Genomic DNA, 19,091 nt, shown 5'->3' on the forward strand with positions numbered 1-19,091 from the left:
AGGAAACTCTATGGGGACAGTTCTACCCTGTCACATAGGGTTGCTATGAGTCAGAAATGGACTGAACAGTATCTAATACAACATCATATTTGAATGGAGCAGTTAATTCAAGACCTTCTAATCATAGTGATGATTTTTTGGGAAATGGAGGACTCAATGAAGAAAAGTTACCAAAACACAAAACAAAACAAAAGGCAACCAAAACAAACCCATAGTAGTTAAACCAACTGCAACTCATAGCAACCCTACAGGACAGAGTGGAACCTCCCCATAGGATTTCCAAGGCTGTAATTTTTATGGGAGCAGCTTGTAGGTTTCAATCATTGGCCTTTTGGTTATAGCCCAATGCTTAACCCACTGTACCACCAGGGTTCCTTAAGGCAGAATTATTGTTGCTAAATGCTATTGAATCAGTTCCGATTTATAGTGCCCTTGTATAGGGTTTCTGAGGAGTAGCTGGTAAGCTTGAACCATTGACCCTGCAGTTCAAACCGACTTTGCAGTACAGGCCATTAATCTGCAGTGCCATACCAGGATGCACAGAGGAAGAATTAGGTGGATAAAAATGACCAATGTCCACCCTTCTTTTAACTAACTGATCATAGTGATGATGATAATAATGCCAATTTATGACAACAAGTACTATGATGATGATAGAGGAAAGAGACTTAAAAGGGGACCCATATACCAGGGTAATACAGATTCCACAGATAATCTGGAGCAAGATTATATCCTAAACTATCAAGGCAAGTGGTCAGGTCCCCTCAGGGAAATCCCCTTTCCAAGACCGAGACTCAAGGGTAATACACGAGCAAGTATGTGGTCTCACTGCTGACCACATTGGTCACCGATACGGGGAGGTGGGGAAAAACAGCAATGAAGTTGTGAACTAAGTCCAACCACATTCAATAGACCCTTGTCAATCCAGGTTGAGACCTGGTTGGCCAGCAGTATGGCAAGACCAGGAGACTCCTGGGCCCAGAGACAGGGTCATGGCCACAGAGGACTAGAGTGGAGAGTGAAGCATCCAGCTGATATGAATAAAAGGGAGGTACACAAGAACACCCATATTTGCATAGTACCCACTTGACCTGGCTTCAATGGCTGGATGATTAGAACTCAACCAGAAGAAGAAAGAAGAGGAAAAAAGAGTAATCCACTACAATTTGATGAAATTGACTTATGCTTGAGGATGTAGTAACTCAAAGGAGGGAACAAATCTTTACAGCGATGATCATTCCCACCCCCTCGGTACACAGGGTTGACAGGGATGGGCCATTTAGACATCAGCTACCGAAAATGGGGAACTACAAAGGCACAAAGTGACTGGCTTACAAGCTTTAAAGAGGGAGCCTAGTTCTAGAGGGTGCGGGGGAAGGTAGAATCTTCACTGAGTGGTTTCCAACCTGTCTGTACAGGCCTGGTGAAAGGAGATGGGGATAAGACTCTTGTGGTTCAATAGTGAATAATTGCTATCAGGACTGACTGGGAGTGTTGCAAATGTAAAGGTAGATGTTTTGTAACAAAAGAAAGGGAGTAGTTGATTTTGCAGTCCAGAAGTGTAGGTCCCTAGGACCATCAAGGGAGAAGAGTGGAGTGTGGTACCCTACCCAGAGAAGCAGTGACACCAGAGATGGAGGCAGAGATGATGATGTGGAGAGATGGAGGGGCTGGGGTCTCTGGCCTCAGGGAGGGGAAGGGGCTGTGTATTGACAGCCAGTGGGCAGGCTTGCGGGGTATACCCTTTGATTGTTTGATGATGCATACAGGAAATTGTAATCATTGCAATGAAACAAAATAAGATAGGATGAATGTAAAGCTAACATTCTCCCACGTAAACGATCACATAATTCACAATAAAAACTTAAAAAAAAAAAAAAAAAAGATTATGTCTTAAATCAGCCTAAAACCAGAGTCACTTAGTCTCCACTGTTCACTCAGCTTTTCCCAGAGTCAGAGCTAATAAGTAATGGAATCAGGGTTGTTTGCTAATAACAGAGCCAACACTAGTTCTACTGCATCACCAAGTCTCCCCAAAATACCCACTGCCGTTTTGTCAATTCCAACTCATAGCAACCATGAAGGAAAAAGTAGAATTGGCCCTATAGGGTTTCCAAGATAGTCATCTTTACAGAAGCAGACTGTTAAAACTTCTTCCTGCAAAACACCCCTTGGGTATAAACAGCAGACCTTGCAGTTAGGAACCTAACCAATGTGCCATTAGGATTCCCTCCCTAAAAATGGGGGTACATATTTATAACCACAGATCTGGCATCACAAGTGGACCTTGACTTTAAACTTATATATAAATAGCAACATTACCTAACATGTAGTATGATTCTTAGCAAATAGATCACTCTTCTATGTTACTTGTATATATTAAGTTGTTAATTCTCATCATATCCCTGTGAGCTAGGCACTATCAGTATTCCTATTTTATAGATGAAGAAACTGAGGAACATAGATATCAAAATCTTGTGTAAGAGTCCACACTGTTAAGGCAGTGGTACCTGGACTGGTATCCTGACCTCTAAAAGAGCTTGTTGAAGGGGCTTCTGAGTGAATATTTTGGGCTTCCCCCAGTCACCATGTAGAATTCTAACATTTTTCTCCTTTGTTCCCTGGAGGAGATTATCCCTGCAATATCTGGCTCTGCTACCTTTGGCATCAAAACTATATATATACCCTGGAGCAGAGACTAACTGAGTTTCTTTAACACTATTTTCATTCTGTTTCCTACATTCAGGATATAAATACAGCCAAACAATAGCTTGCCTTTTGTTTGCCTTTGCTGTTGTTTGTGGGATGAGCTCTGGGTGAAAGGACACTGAGACAGTATATAAATAGCTTTGGCTCTGAAATTAAAGGCTTTTTCTTTGCTGCCACAGGAAGTCCAAAACAGATTCATTCTTTTTCTTGAGGAATGAGTAAAGACTGATTCATTATTTTTCTATTTTGTTTTATTAGTAAGTTCACAGAAGCCTAAGAGATTCATCTTGGAAGTGTCATTTTGTATTTATCATCCTCACTCATTCCCCAGAAAATGAAGTAACTGTGCTAGAAAGCAATGAAGCTCGCCAGTGAATTCAGAGTGCTGCAGACCAGAGACTGCTATTCTTGAGTGACTGAAAGTGTTGTTGTTGTTGTTAAGTGAGTTGAGTCGGTTTTGACTCATAGGGACCCTGTATAGGGTTTCCAAGTAGCAGCCAACCTTGTGGTTCAAACCAAGCACGCAGTCCAGTGCTTTATCCCACAATGCCACACCAAGATTCCGTAAGTGGTAGAGAGTAGTATCTAACACTCGCCCCTCCCCATTTTGCAGATCAGGGAATTGAAGCCCTGAATGGCAAAGCATTGGTCACATTCCTGGCTTATCATAGAAGCAGAACATAGTCTTAGCCTTCTATGTACTCTGTCTCACCATCTTACCTTCTCCTTCATTTTAAAGGTGGCTGTGAAGGCAGGGACATTGTTAGAGGAATCAATAGATGCTAGGCCTAGCAGAAGGCAAGTTGACATCAAGCATCACAGTTAGTAGAAGCCAGAAAAGCCAGGGTCAAGATTTCAAGATTTCAATAGCACAGTCGAAGTCTGAACTCAGAACCTAAAGGTCACCAAACATTTCAGAGATGAGTAGTCCAAAAACTTGTAGCTGCATTTTAAGAGACTAATTGCTCTGAAAGTTGTACACGAAATACCAACAATATTCCTAGCTCTGTGCATTGTCTCATGCAATTCCCAGAACAATGCTAGGATGGAAGGTTAATTCATCTCGTTTCGTAGATACATAAACTAAGGCTCAGAAAGTTCACACAGCCCAAACATATTAGGGAAGAATTTGAATATGAATTTGTTTGTTTCTGAAACGACAAGTCTTCCCACCAAGCTACACTGTTCTTTTTGTTATGTGCCTTCAAGTTGGTTCCAATTCATAGCAACACTGTATAGGGTTTCTGAGGTGCATCTGCTAGGTTAGAACTGCTGATCTTGCAGTTAGTAGTCCAGTGCTTATCTGACTATACCACACCAGGACTTCACCCAGTCACACGGCCTCCCCAAAATTAGACTGGGGGCTCTTCTTATGTCAGAAACTTGGATTTCTATAGAGGGTTTCTTTCCTTCAAAAGGAATTTTTAAATTGTTACTGGTTCATTTTCCATTTTCAATAGGCTCAAGCGTGGCAACAATTGTGAGCTTGACCTAGGATCAAGCAGTGTTTCGTTCTGTTGTGTATAGGGTCGCTATGAGTCGGTACCAACTCAATGGCTCCTAACAACAACAAGTCCCAATAGGACCATGAAGACTCTCTCACGAGCTTAGAAAATCCTATGGGAAGCCACAGGGCTTCTTCTGACCTCATTTAAGATTTCCCGAGGGAATGTCTATGCCCCTAGGCCACTCAGCAAACCAACTGGTGGAGAAGATGGCTTGTCAACAGTCCCTCAATGTTCACTGGTTGGGTCATCCCAGAGAGGTCCCTGGCTCACTGATGAAGTTGAAGAACTGCTCTGTTATTTGTCAACTGTGGGATCTTAGGGAAAAACTTAGTCTTTGTGTCATCTCCCTCATCTGTAAGTGGGGTAATAATATTATCTGCCTTATAGGATTGTTAGAGTATTAAACTAATCAATATATGTAAAAGACATAAAAGATTTTATTATATGCCAAACGCTCGATCTGTTGTCATTGTGTGCCTTCACGTTGGTTCCGACTCTTGGCAGCCTTATGTAGGGTTTTCAGGAGTGGCTAGTGGGTTTGAACTGCTGACTCTGAAGTTAGCATTCCAGTGCTTATCCTATTGTGGTTGTTGTTAAGTACCATTGAGTCGGTTCTGACTCATAGTGACTTTGTATACAGTTTTCAAGGAACAGCTGGTGAGTTTGAACTGCTGACTTTGTAATTCAAACCAAGCTTGTGATCCAGTACTTTATCCCACAGTGCTACACCAGGACTCTGCTTATCCTATAGCACTAGTTAATAATATGTTTGGGGGACCTATTTCCCCTGAGTCAGGAGTTGTTGTTTTGTTGTTAGTTGTTGTTGAGTTGATTCAGACTCAGGGATACTCCATGTGTTCAGAATAAAACTCCTCCATAGGGTTTTTGAAGTCCTGGTGTGGCGCTGTGGGTTAATGTGCCAGATTGCAAAGCCATTTGAACTGCAAGGTCGGTGGTTCAAGCTCACCAGCTGCTCCTTGGAAACCCTATACAGGGTTGCTATGGGTTGGAATAGACTCGACAGCACTCAACAACAACAACAACAACATAGGGTTTTTAGGAGTCCTGGTGTGGCGCTGCAGGATAATGTACTGAACTGCAAAGTCAGTTTGAACTGCAAGGTCGGCATTAAACTGTGTGGATTATAACAAACTGTGGACAACATTGCAAAGGACAGTATTCCAGAACATTTCATTGTGCTCATGATGAAGCTGTACATAGACCAAGAAGAAGTAGTTAGAACAGAACAAGGGGGCACTGAATGGTTTAAAATCAGGAATGGTATATGCCAGGGTTGTATTCTTTCACCAAATTTATTCAATCTGAATGCTGAGCAAATAATTTGAGAAGGTGAATTTTACGTAGAAGAACGTAGCATCAGGATTGGAGGAAGACTCATTAACAATCTGCAATATGGAGATGACATACCCTCGCTTGCTGGAAGTGAAGAGAACTTGAAATACTTACTGATGAACATCTAAGAACAAGCCTTCAGTATGGATTGTACCTCAGTGTCAATAAAACAAAAATCCTCACAACTGGACCAGTAAACAAAATCAAGACAAATGGAGAAAAAACTGAAGTCGTCCAAGACTTCATTTTGCTTGGATCCACCATCAACACTCATGGAAGCAATAGTCAAGAAATCAAATGACATATTACATTAGGCAACTCTGTTGCACAAGATCTCTTTAAAATGTTCAAGAACAAAGATGTTAGTTTGAAGACTAAGGTGCACTTGTCCCAAGCCATGGTATATTTTCGATAGTCTTATATGCATGTGAAAACTGGACAATGCACAGGGAAAACATAAGAAGAATTGGTGCATTTGAATTATGGTGTTGGTGAAGGATATTGAAAGTACCATAGACTGCCAGAAGAGCAAGCAAATATGCCTCGTGAGAAATACAGCTAGAGTGCTCTTTAGAAGCCAGGATGAGGATGGCAAGAATTCATCTCTTGTTCTTTAGACATGTTGTCAGCAGGGACCAATCCCTGGAGGACACCATGGTTGGTAAAATGATGGGTCAATGAAAATGAAGATGACCCCCAATGAAATGAATTGCCACAGTGGCAACAATAACAGGCTCAAACCATGTCTAAGTATAGGATTGGTCAGTGTTTTTTTCTGTTGTACATAGGGTTGCTATGTCAACTCGATGGCATCTAACAATAACAACAACTGCTAACCTTTACAGTATCCTTGCCACATCAGCATTCTCATCTCCATTTTGTGGCAATACATGATGGAACTGGGGCTCCTGAAGGATCACTTCACACAGCCCTTAAGTGGCTGGACCAGTGTTTGAATCCACGTCAGTCAGGCAACAGAACCTTTCCACAGGTCCAGCTGCTTCGCCAGCACTGGGTTGGTGGTTTCAAATAAAAGCCATCTGTAAACATCATGTCTTTTAGTATTTTTCTTTATTTTATTTTTTTGGTGGTAGTGGTTGGTGATGGGGATGTTGGTATAATCAAATGTTCCTTAACGCACTTCAGGAGTTGAAAACAAAGTTAAGGAAGAGACACAACCAGAACTGCTGAAACCTAACCATGACTGTGCTGAGTTCATGCCCCTTCTTGAGAGTTTATTCTTGACTGATCCAACCTCAGTCCACATCTACCAGAACAAAGTGGAGTGAGGCCCCTGACCAAAGTCAATACGTTTTCATGGACTACAGACCCACCCTCTCAGTACTGAGATCCAAATGATTTTATCTGAAGTTGTTTGCTATTCAGTGTTCTGGTAGGGGAGCTGGTAAGGATGACAATAATGATAGTTATAATAGTAACAAACAAATCTGTGTTTGTTAATATGGTGGTGCTAAAGGAAAAGCACTGGACTGTAAACCACAAGGTAGGCAGTTCAAACCAACCATCTGCTCCTTGGAAACACTATACAGGGTCCCTATGAGTTGAAATGGATACAACAGCACTTAACAATAACCATTTCTTTTTTTTTTTAATGTTTTATTGTGAATTATATGATAGTTTACATGAGAGAACCTCAGTTCCATATTCATCCCATCATATATCATTACATTGCCATGGTTCCAATCCCCTCCATGCATCGTCTTCCGACCACAAGGCATATCCTAGAAGCCCGTGCTCTACACTCAGTCTTCAGCCCACAGTTCCTCTCCCTCTCTGGATCCACAGTCCCCAGCCGCTTCATCCCTCCATGTCATCATCTCTGTCTCCATCTCAGGCATCCCTGGTTCTCTGGGTGGGGCCTGTTCTCGGCTCTTATCCGTTGGTGGTCCCAGAGACCTCCGCTCCTAGACTGGAGAAATAATCACTCTCTTCCTTACTACAAAACATCTACCCTTGCATTTCCAACACTCACAATCCGTCTTGATAACCATTATTCACTACAGTATCGCAGGTAACCCATCTGTATTTCATTTCATCAGCTCCACCTAGACAAATTGGATAGTACTCACTGGTGATTCTGCCTTCCTCCATGCCTCCTAGCTCTAGGTTCCCTCGTGAAAGCTTGTAAGCCAGTTACTTCTTGCCTTTGTAGTCCCTCCCTCCCCATTTGGGTATCCAATGTCCAAGTTTCCCCTCTCTGTCTACTCTGTGTGTGGAGGGGGTGGGAATGTTTCTTGCTGTAAGGATTTGTTGCCTCTTTTGTGTCACTGCATTCGTATGCATAGGTCAAGTTCATCAGCTTGGATCAGCTCAATCTTCTTTCCCCCCCACCTCCACCCCCCACCCCTCTTCTTTCTTCTCCTGGTTGAACTCTGATCATCCAGTCATCCAGTCCCGGTCACGTGGGTGTCATCTGCAAGTGTGGGTGTTCTTGTGCACATGCCCTCTCTTCCCATCAGTCAGCAGCTCCATTCTCCACTTGAGTCCTCCATGGCCACGTCACTGACTCTGGGCCCAGGAGTCCTCTGGTCTCCTCGCACTGCTTGCCAACCAGGTCCCCAACCGGGTCCACAGAAGCCCTCTGAATATTGTGAGGCTTAGCTCGCCGCTTCATTGCTGCCTTTACCCCATTTCTACCCAACGGTGATGCGTGTGTTTACCAATCTGAGTGTGCATTTCAGTCTCAGTTTTGGGGAGGAACAATAAACATTTCTTAAGAGGTAACTAAAGGCCAGACACTGCTAGGCACTTTAGGTATGTTTTCCCACTTAATTCTCACAATTGTGGGATATCAGAAATGTTTGAGCCTCCTTTTGCAGATGAAGAAACAAAGATTTAGAAAATATAGGTCCCTAGCTCAGGGACACATAGTAAGACAGAACCAGGCTCAAGTTCCTGCCTGACTCCTATTTTAGCTGCTCATTTGTTGTTGATAGAATTAAACTAATTAGGATATAAAAGATTGCCTGAGTGGCAGCTATTTATATGCTTTGGAGAGCCATTTCCCCTGAATCAGGAGTTAATGCTGTGTTGTTCCTTGCTGTTGAATCCATTCTGTCTCATGGTGACTGGTGAGCAATGTGTGCAGAACAGAACTGCCCCATACAGTTTTCAAGGCTGTAATCTTTCCGAAGCTGGCTGCCAGACCTAATCCTCAAAACTGTATGATGCAGGAAATACTTTCAATCCCCTGGACAGATGAGAAAACTAACAACAGTAGTTGTTAGTAGAGCACAGTAGATCTGTGCTCTTTTGGAAAGGCCTGACCATTGTACACCCTATTATCCAGAGGTCAGAGGAAGTCCCTAGGTTTGACTGCCAATGGAAAAGTTGGAGGTTCCAATCCATTCAGAGGAAGAAAGATCTGACAACCTACTTCTGAAAGATCAGCCAATGAAAGCACTCAGGAGCAATTTTACTAAGACACATTTGGGGTCATCACAGGTTGGAACTGACTTGATGGCAATTGGTTTAAATGTGAGAAGGTCGCTCTAAAAAAAGTCAAAAGACTCTAGTTCCTCTAAAAGGGGAAAGAAAGAAATTTACTTAAATCTCAACTCCAAAAGTCACTGGAATTCTTCCCTGAATTCTTAACTTTGGTGGAGATGACAAGTTCTACTTGAATCTCCTGAAATCTTCAGAGACTGAAAGAATTAAGTCTTCAATTACAACAACTGTTTCCAGTTGCACTTGAATGTTCTTCAGATGCTAAACAAAGTCCTACCCAAATAGCTCCTTTTCCTCTTAATGGATCTTGGGTTAAGTGTTACGAACTGAACTCTTAATTTCCTCTGTTGCTTTGACTTAGCTAGAAATATTGCTACCAGTACTAAAAATGAGAAGTTTAGGTTTATATGTAGAAGAACTTTTAACAGTCCCCTCCCCGTACACCAGAGACAGCAAATTTATTCATTAACTTGTTCAAGTCATATGGCAAATATGCCAGGGTTAAGTAAAAAGTATTATTACAAAATCATAAAACTTTCATTTAAAAAAAAAAATCAAAATATGAAGCTATTGTTTCTTGTCATATTCCTCCATGTAGATGTATACATCTCTGAAGTTGGTGTTTCTATCTTTCTAACCCTGAAGGAGCCCTGGTGGCACTGTAGGGTAAGCACTGGACTGCTAACCACAAGATTAGCAGTTCATACCCACCAAGTGCTCTGAAAGAGAAAGATGAGGCTATCACCTTCCACAAAAATTTACAGCCTTGGAAATCTTATACAGGGTCACTTTGAATCAGAATAGACTCAATGGCAGTGAATTTTTGCTTGGTTTTGTTTGACAACCCCTTCTCTGAAGCATTGTGTGGTCTTTGAGTGATCATGTCAAAATGGCAGTTTGGGCGTCTTTAAGGGACTCAAATTGTGTTCCTTTTAAATGGTCTTTGAGTTAGGGGAACAAGAAAAATCTGAAGTGACAAGATTGGGGTTGTTGTTGTTGTTAAGTCCCGTCGAGTCTGTTCCAACCCATAGAGATCCTGTATAGGGTTTCCAAGGAGTGGCTGGTGAGCCTGAACCACTGACCTTATGGTTCAAACAAATTTGCAGTCCAGCGTATTAGCCAACAGCGCCGGGTAGAAGGAGTAAAGCGTCCCCATGAAGTTCTTGCAGAATGAGTTGATGCATGATCGCGATGGAAAAGAGTTCTTGGCACAAATTCCTTGACTTTTTTCTAATATAGATTTCAATTTTCTTAAAACTTCATAGCAAGCCCCCAGGATTTTATTGTGTACTTTGAGACACTCTTTTAGGTTTACCACTTTGGAATTCATAAAAACTAGTTGTCATAACCTGAGCTAACCTCTCTGACCTTGAATTTAATTGGCCCAGCAGATCCCCTTAGAAGCCACAGATTTGATTGGTCTTTTTCTTTTTTTTTTTTTTTTAAGACAAAGACTAAGACAAACACATTACTGAGAGAATTTGCCTGCAATCATCCACTTATTGCAAAGGCATGTTTCAACACATTGGTGATAATAAACCCATATAGGTATGAAATGAAACCCTAATGGAAATACTTTTTCACTTATGTCATATATGTCGCACCCACTATTCTCCTGACACTGTGCTAAGTGTTTGGAAGGAAGAGAGAAACATAATATGACATGTTCCTTCAAGTTTGCATTTACTGTTTGTGATAATTAAGGTTTTGTGTCAACTTATCTGGACCAGGATTCTCAATGGTTTGTTAGTTAAGACATAGTAATCCTCCATGATGAGATCTAATATAATCAACTTCATGATGAGACCTACTGTGAACAGCCAATCAACTGAAAAGGAGTTTCCTCAGGGGTGTGTCCTACTTCCAATAGATTGGGTACTAGGGCAAAGTTTACTTGCTTTCTGCTGAGTGTGGATCCTGTATCTGGCTCATCATCCAAACTCTGGTTCTTTGGAATTGAGCCTGTGGCCTGCTTTATTGCCTGCCAATCATGGGCATTGTCAGCGGTCTGCCATCTACTCTGCCCAGCCTGCCTGCCTGCCTGCCATCTGACCTGCCAATTGTACTTAATCTGACCCGTAGACTTGAGACTTGCCCACCTTTATAGCTGTGTGAGCCATTTCCTTGATATAAGCTTCTCTTTATATTTACATATGTTGGTTTCACAGGTTTTGCTTCTCTGGAGAACCTAGGCTAAAACACTGGTCATAGTTCAGTTTTCATCAAATCCAAGAAAAACAAAACAAAACAAAAAACCCCAACTCAACTGGGCCCAAAGAATAAGATCTTGAGAAACTCAATGGTTGATTTTATTATTTGTGCAACTTTCAGGAAGATTACCCACCACAACCGTAGGGTTCTTTTAAAGCATGAATCATAAACCAGATCAACAGGTATGGCAAAGGAATTGACTGTTTAGCAGTTGTCTCTATAAAAGGAGACAACTGGTTGGTTGGAGGAGATGCCAACACTCACCTCCACCCCGAGCACCCTCCCACATGAAATCTACCCGCTGAGTGTTCTCTTTTGTTTTGACCCTGGCTCCCTCTCTACCCAGCTGAACCAGGCAGAGAGAATAAACCCTGTCATTTTGCACAGTTTTGCTTTTTCTGCTATTTATTTTCCCAAGACTCTTAACTCTGCCAGCGTAGCAGTTTCCAGCCCTGTTTATGTGCTAATAATCTCCCCTTTGAGAAGATAGATACCCTGACTGAGACAGGTTGGAAGGCAAAAGAGCACACCAAAAGTTGCCTTTTTACACTTGCCTCTTTGAAAATGTTTCACTGGTTGTAATGGTTCAACTTGACTAGCTCAGGATTTCCAGAGGTTTAGCATGTGGGATGTGCTTATTCCCATGGTGATGAAACCTAATACAGGCAAGGTTAGCTCTATGATGAATGGCTATGAGCAGCCAACCAATTGGAAGGGTGTGGCCTGTTCCCAACCTAATAGACATGGGGGAGGGACACCCCCTCTCTCTTCCCCTGGGAATCAGGGACTCTACAATTGTAAGCCCTTCCTTTGATAATAAACTTCTCTCTGTATATATATACACACACGTATATATGTGTCACTAGTTTAGCTTCTCTAAAAAACCGGTCTGGTCAAGCTTTAGCTCCTAGAAAAAGAAAGAAAGCAAGAAAGAAAATTAAAAGCTTGGTTTATGGATTTCAGAATGTCATTTAGAAATTGCTAGAAATTCCCTGGTGGAAACTATCAATGCATATGCTTGCCAAGCCCTCCCTTCCTGCAACAGAGGGACTGAGGAAGAAAGGTGAGGTGGGAGGACCTGCCAGAGAGCTTGAGGGGATGAAACTTTCAGTGAGTCTGAACTTGACTCAAAGATCCCAAGTTCTCAGAGGTAAACCAAGCTTCCATACTTGGGACAGGAGGGCTGTCTGAATTTTACTCCCCAAAATAAAACAACAGGAGACCAAGCAAAACAAGACACTCAGATGAAAGAAATGCTACCTTTTGCTTTCTAAAATCAAACACAGTTTGGCATTTCCACTCCTAGATCTGTATCTAAAATTGTTTAAAACAGGTGCTCAAACAAATAATCATTGCAATACTTTTTGCAACAGCCAAAACTTGGTAACAACCCAAATGTCCTTCAATGGACAAATGGGTAAACAAAGCATGGTATGGAATATTACTCAGTCTTACAAAGGGATGAAATAGTCCTACACACTACAAGCCACAAAAAGCATTATTCAAACTGAAAGTAACTAGACAAAAAAGGCCAGGAGAGAGATTCCATTTATAGTGAATATGCAGAAGAGTTAAATCCACAGAGAAAGAAAGTAGATTGGCATGTGCTGGAGCCTCAAAGGAATGGGTTGTTGTTAAGTGTTGTCGAGTCAATCCCGACCCATAGCGGCCCTGTATAGGGTTTCCAAGGAGCAGCTGGTGAGCTTGAACCACCGACCTTGCAGTTCAAATGACTTTGCAGTCTGACGAATAGCCCACAACGCCACACCAGGACTCCTAGAGGAATGGGTGGTGAAAGCTTAATGGATATGTGTTATCCCTTGGGGGTGATGAAAAGGTTTTGGAATGAGGGAGAAGTAGGTAATGGTTGCACAAAACTAAATATTCTAAATTGACCATTTTTTAAATGGTTAGTTTTATGTTAAGTAAATTATACTTCAAGAATTTTTTAAAATCACATTAAAGCTAACTCTGTCCTCTGCTCATCATGGCAGGAAATTTTTCTTGGTTATTAGAAAATAACTCCCTATCAAAGGCAATGCAAGTTCTTTTTGGGAAGGATCTTGTCCACTATCAGTTGCCTAGTCAGCGGCCATTACACTCTACCTCTTTGTTGATTTTATTCAAGTAGGAGAAATGATATGCTCAGAGAAGGTGGCCTCCCACGGCTCCCACCCCAAGCCTAAGCAAATTCAACATGATTAGTCCGGTGGCATGGAGTCCTATGTGATGCTGTGGGACAATTCACTGGACTGCAAAGTTGGTTTGAGCAGCAAGGTTGGTGATTCAAGCTCACCAGCTGCTCCTTGGAAACCCTATACAGAGTTGCTATGGGTCGGGACCAACTCAACAGTACTTAACAACAACAAGTCTGGTGGCACAGTAGTTAAGTGCTTGTTCCAAACCACAAGGTCAGTAGTCGGAAGCCACCAGCCACTCCACAGGAGAAAGATGTAGTGGCCTGCTTCCCTATGTTTTTAGAAACTCTATGGGGTAGTTCTATGCTGTCCTATTGGATCACTATGAGTCAGTATTGACTTCAGGGCAATGGGTTATTGTTTAAACAATCAAGTTGATGCCAACTCATGTCAAGTCCATGTGTGCCAAAGTAGAACTGTGCTCCATACTACCCTAATTTTTCAAAAGTAGATTACAGGGCCTTTCTTTCATCAAACCTCCAAACTTTGTATTAGCAGCTAAGAGTGTTAACCTTTTACACAGCCCAGACTCCTTTTAACTGGGTATTCTATTGCTCTCCAACTGAAAGCATTCTACACAATAAAGTTCTTGAAGTCCAGAGAACCCTCTAGACTTCTGTCTTCAGTGGTCACCAGTGATACTAAGACCTCATGCCCTCTGTACAAAGGTAGTGTCTTGATACCTCATTTCTATGCCACAATTAGACAAGGATGGAGGAGAGAGGGGACTCTACTGAAGATTGTTGTTGTTGTTGCTAAATGCCACTGCTACTAAATCTAGTGCTCAACATCTTGTCTGTCCATGACCCTTTGTTTGTTTCTAGATTCTATACAGCAGGAATCCTGCAATGGCCTTGCCACCAAGATTGGCTCCGACAATGCTTGTTTTAGTGGTGTCAGACCCTTCTCAAGATTTTTGGGCAATAGGCAGCTGACTTGGAGTCTATTTTCCCAATGCATTTGCTCAGAAGTGAGAAAATGAGTTCTGAGGCAGTGGGCATGTCAGGCTTACAAATAACATCTGGAAACTCAGCCCTAATGGTATGGTTGAATACCTGCCATAGAATACTCCCTTCAGCCCCTCCACATAGGATCTCACAGTCTGTTATATGGTTGCATTTTGAGCACTCCTCTGATGCCAAGACATCTGTCCTCCAAAGATTCTCCTAATGACCAAGGGCATTTTTTTTAAATTGGATAAAATGCTAGTTTACTTTTTAAAAAGTACACAGAAATAGGAGTGAAGAGATTTCAAGGGACCCAAGAGGGTGACTCACAGAGTGAAGATTCTATCCTCTCCTGAAATTGTTCATGGCACAGGCTTGTTGTCCATTGCACAATAAGGCATTTCGGGTTCTACAAAATGGTATTTTTAGAAGGGTTGTCACACATCAATAAGCATAAGCATTCACCTGAAGAGCATCTGAATTTTTTAAAGCTTATTTCTTGAGACAACTTCTTGTGATTCTAATTTGAGAGGTGGGGCCTGGAGATCACCATCCAGGACTCAGCTATTTCAGGTGCTTTTGACATGGAGAGTTCATGGGATAACCCCTTCTGAACTTGGGGCCAGGCATTACAGTTGGTCAAAAGCAGCCTCCACCTCCTCCTTATCAGCAATTTCAAAAATCTTTTTACAATATCTTGGCTAGAGGTTTTGCAAAGTACTCAACATTGATTGATCCCAGAATCTGAAGCATTAAATAAAGATCTGAAAATGAGTCAAAAGTTATGTTTGAGAGGAGAATTTTCTAAAGCTACTGCAGTGTATTGTATAGGAGCTGAATAAAGCTGATGCTCTTTAGAACAAACTTTTTTGTAGTTTAAAAAAACCCTGTTAAAGTTTCACTTCTCACATCCCAGGGAATGTCCCAAGGGAGCTCCTCTGCAAATAGGTTCCCTTTTCTAGAGTTAATAAAGCCCCCTTCCCAGTAAAAACCTCTCTGCAATTGGTTACAGACCAGGGTTTGGATTAGAGGCCCCAGCTGGGCAAGTACCTCCAAGTAAACAGAAGGGTCACATGATTTATCGGCTGATGAGTGTTTGCTGGAAGGCATGTGGTGCAAGGTTACTGTCCAGTCAGAGGGAGAGAGGAGAAAAAAAAATACAACAAAAAAACTCCTACTTATTTTTGTTTGGAAGGGAAACTCCCCTCCTGTGTGTACAAGCCCTGGGAGGTACTTGCTGACCCGAGCCTCTGGGCAAAGATTGATGCAGGGGTTTCACGTGGCTAGCTGAGCTGGAGGAGGGTTCTGGCAATTTGCTGGCCATCTGTGTGTCAGGCAACCCCCTCCTTGGAGAAGTTTCTTCCCAAATGTTTCCTGAGTTTTCTCAGTTATTGCTGTTTAATAGGGGCTTCGCCTTGGCTAGGCCTGATTTTCTACTGATAACCTGAAAAACATTTACTTGATACTTGAGGCTAAACCTCCGACCTTACAAAAGAACCCATTTACCCAAGACTTTTTTTTTTTTTTTTTTTTTTGTGATTTTGAGTGGTGGGGGGTGGAGGAGGTAGGGTGGAGGGACACGCATGCAAATTAAAAAAAAAAAAAAAAAAAATGGCCAAACAGTTTGCTGCTTGGAGCTCTGCTCCACATTGTAAGAAAATTAGCTGGGACTGATGATATTAGTTATTGAACTGCTTTTAGGAGCCCTGGTGGATCTTTGGGTTAGGCGTTAGGCTGCTAACTTCGACATCGGTGGTTCATACCCAACAGCAGCTTGGTGGGAGAAAGATGAGCTTATCTGCTCTGGTAATAATTTATAGTCTCGAAAACTCTATATAGCCATAGGACAGGTATTAGACTGAGAACCCCAAGATTAGAGGTTAAAGTACACAAGCTGTTCCAAGGGAGAAAATGAGGCTTTCTGTTCTTGAAAAGCCTTGATGTCTCAAAAAACATAAAAAGAGACACTCTGAAACCAAACGGCCACCACTCATCTGTCAGTTTGTCATACTGTGGTGGCTTGTGAGTTGCTATGATTCTGAAAGTTATGCCACTGGTATTCTAATTACCAGCAGGGTCACCCATGGTGGACAGGTTTCAGATGAACTTCCAGACAAAGACAAACTAGGAAGAAAGAGTGACAAACTATTTCTGAATATTTAGTCACTGAAAACCTATGAATAGCATAAAAACACTGTCAGATATAGTGCCAGGAAAATAAGCCCCTCAGGTTGGAAGGAAATCAAAATGTGACTGGGGAAGAGCTGCCTCCTCGAAGTAAAGCTGACCGTGATAATGTGAATGGAGTAAAGCCTGTGAGAGAAAAGCCCACGGGACCTTCATTTGTTGATGGGGCACAACTCAAAATGAAGAGAAACAGCAGTAAACATCCAATAAAAATCGGAACATGGAATGTACAAAGTATGAATCTGGGAAAATTGGAAGTTGTCAAAAAAGAAATGGAATGCATAAACATTGATATCTTAGGCATTAGTGAGCTGAAATGAACTGGTACTGGCTCTTTTGAATCTGACAAACACATGATTTACTATGCCAGAAATGACAAATTGAAGAGGAATGATGTTGCATTCATTGTCAAAAAGAACATATTCACATCAGTCATGAGGTACAACACTGTCTGTGATAGGATAATATCCATGTGCCTACAGGAAAGCCCAGTTAATACCACTATGATTCCAATTTATTCACCAAACACTAAAGCCAGTGAGGACAAAATAGAAGAATTCTACCAAATTCTTCAACCTGAACTTGATCAAACACGCAATCAAGATGTCTTGACCATGACTGGTGATTGAAATGTAAAGGTAGGGAGCAAAGAGGAAGGATCAGTACTTGGAAAGCATGGCCTTGGTGATATAAATGACGCTGGAGAACACAAAATAGAATTCTGCAAAACCAATGATTTGTTCATTTCAAATACCTTCTTTAGACAGCATAAGATATGACTATACACATGGACCTCACCAAATGGAATATACATAAATCAAATTGACTACATCTGCAGAAAGAGATGATGGAAAAGCTCCATATCGTCAGTCAAAACAAGGCCAGGGACAGACTGTGGAACAGACCATTAATTGCTAATATGCAAATTCAAACTGAAGCTGAAGAAAATGAAAACAAGTCCACAAGAACCAAAATATGACCTTGACTATATCCCACCTGAATTTAGAGATCATCTGAAGAACAAATTTGATACATTAGACACTAAAGACCGGAGAACCGAAGAGTTGTGGGATGACATCAAGAACATCATACATGAAGAAATCAAAAAGTCATTGAGAAGACAAGAAATAAGAAAAAGTTCAAAATGGATATCAGAATAGACACTGAAAATGGTTCCCCAGTATAGGGATGCTAAAATAAATGGAAGAAATGAGGAGGTACAAGAGCTGAACAGAAAATTTCAAATATCAGCTCAAGAAGATAAAACCAAATATTACAACAATATGTGCAAAGATCTGGAATCAGAAAACCAACAAGGAAGAACACACTCAGCATCTCTCAAGCTGGAGGAACTGAAGAAAAAATTCAAGCCTCGACTTTCGTTATTCAAAGATTCTCTGGGAAAATTATTGAATGATGCAGAAAGCATCAAGAGAAGATGGAAGGAATACACAGAGTTACTGTACCAAAAGGAAATGGTTAATGTTCAACCATTTCAAGAGGTGGCATATGATCAAGAGCCAATGATACTGAAGGAGAAAGTACAAGGTGCATTGAAGGAATTGGCAAAGAACAAGGTACCAGGAATTGATGGAATACAAATTGAAATATTTCAAGAAAGTGAGGCGGCACAGGAGGCACTCACTCATCTATGTCAGAAAATTTGGAAGACAACTATCTGGCCAATTGATTGGAAGAGATCCATATCTGTGCCCATTCCAAAGAGAGGTGACCCAATGGAATGAGGAAATCATCCAACAATCTCTTTGATATTCCATGCAAGTAAGTTTTACTAAAGGTAATACAGAAACAGCTACAATCATACATTGACAGAGAACTTCCAGAGGTTCAAGCAGGATTCGGAAGAGGATGTGGAATGAGGGATATCATTGCCGATATCCGATGGATCTTGGCTGAAAGCAGAGAATATCAGAAAGATGTTTACCTATGTGTGGGGGACCGGCCTCGACACGAGTGTTTTATTCACGAGGAGGGGCTACCTGGCGGCGATAGGGATAGCAAAAGAATACACAGAAAGACAAAAAGAGGGAGACAAAGAGACACCCCAAAACCAGGGTGGGTGCATTACTGACATCCGGCAGGTCAGGCGTGGTGAACATACTAGCCAGGAGGGCAGTAAGGTCCTGTATGGTAAACATCTTAGCTGTGCCCGTAATGCACGCCTTGCTAGCTGTAGTGCACTCTTTCACCGCCAGCCTGTAATGCACACTTGGACCACCTTGCGCCTCTGTTTTACTTAGGGGAGGAGCTTCACACCAAGCTGGGAGGGACTAAGACAAGGTACAGCTGGCATATGTAATTCTCCCGACATTCAGGTAACTTTACATCATACTTTGCTGGCTCAAATCCCAGGCCCGCAACTTGGTTTTTCAGGCTCAATTAACCTATCTATAGCCCCTGAGCTCAGTTGGGGGAAGGTGAAAGGGAAGGACAAAAGGCTTGGGAGGAGTCCCGCTGTTTTGGCTTCCTGAGCCAGGTTTTCAGGAACT

The sequence above is a fragment of the Chrysochloris asiatica genome, unplaced genomic scaffold (genome assembly GCF_000296735.1).
Source record: "Chrysochloris asiatica unplaced genomic scaffold, ChrAsi1.0 scaffold00291, whole genome shotgun sequence".
In the NCBI taxonomy this organism is placed as follows: Eukaryota; Metazoa; Chordata; class Mammalia; order Afrosoricida; family Chrysochloridae; genus Chrysochloris; species Chrysochloris asiatica.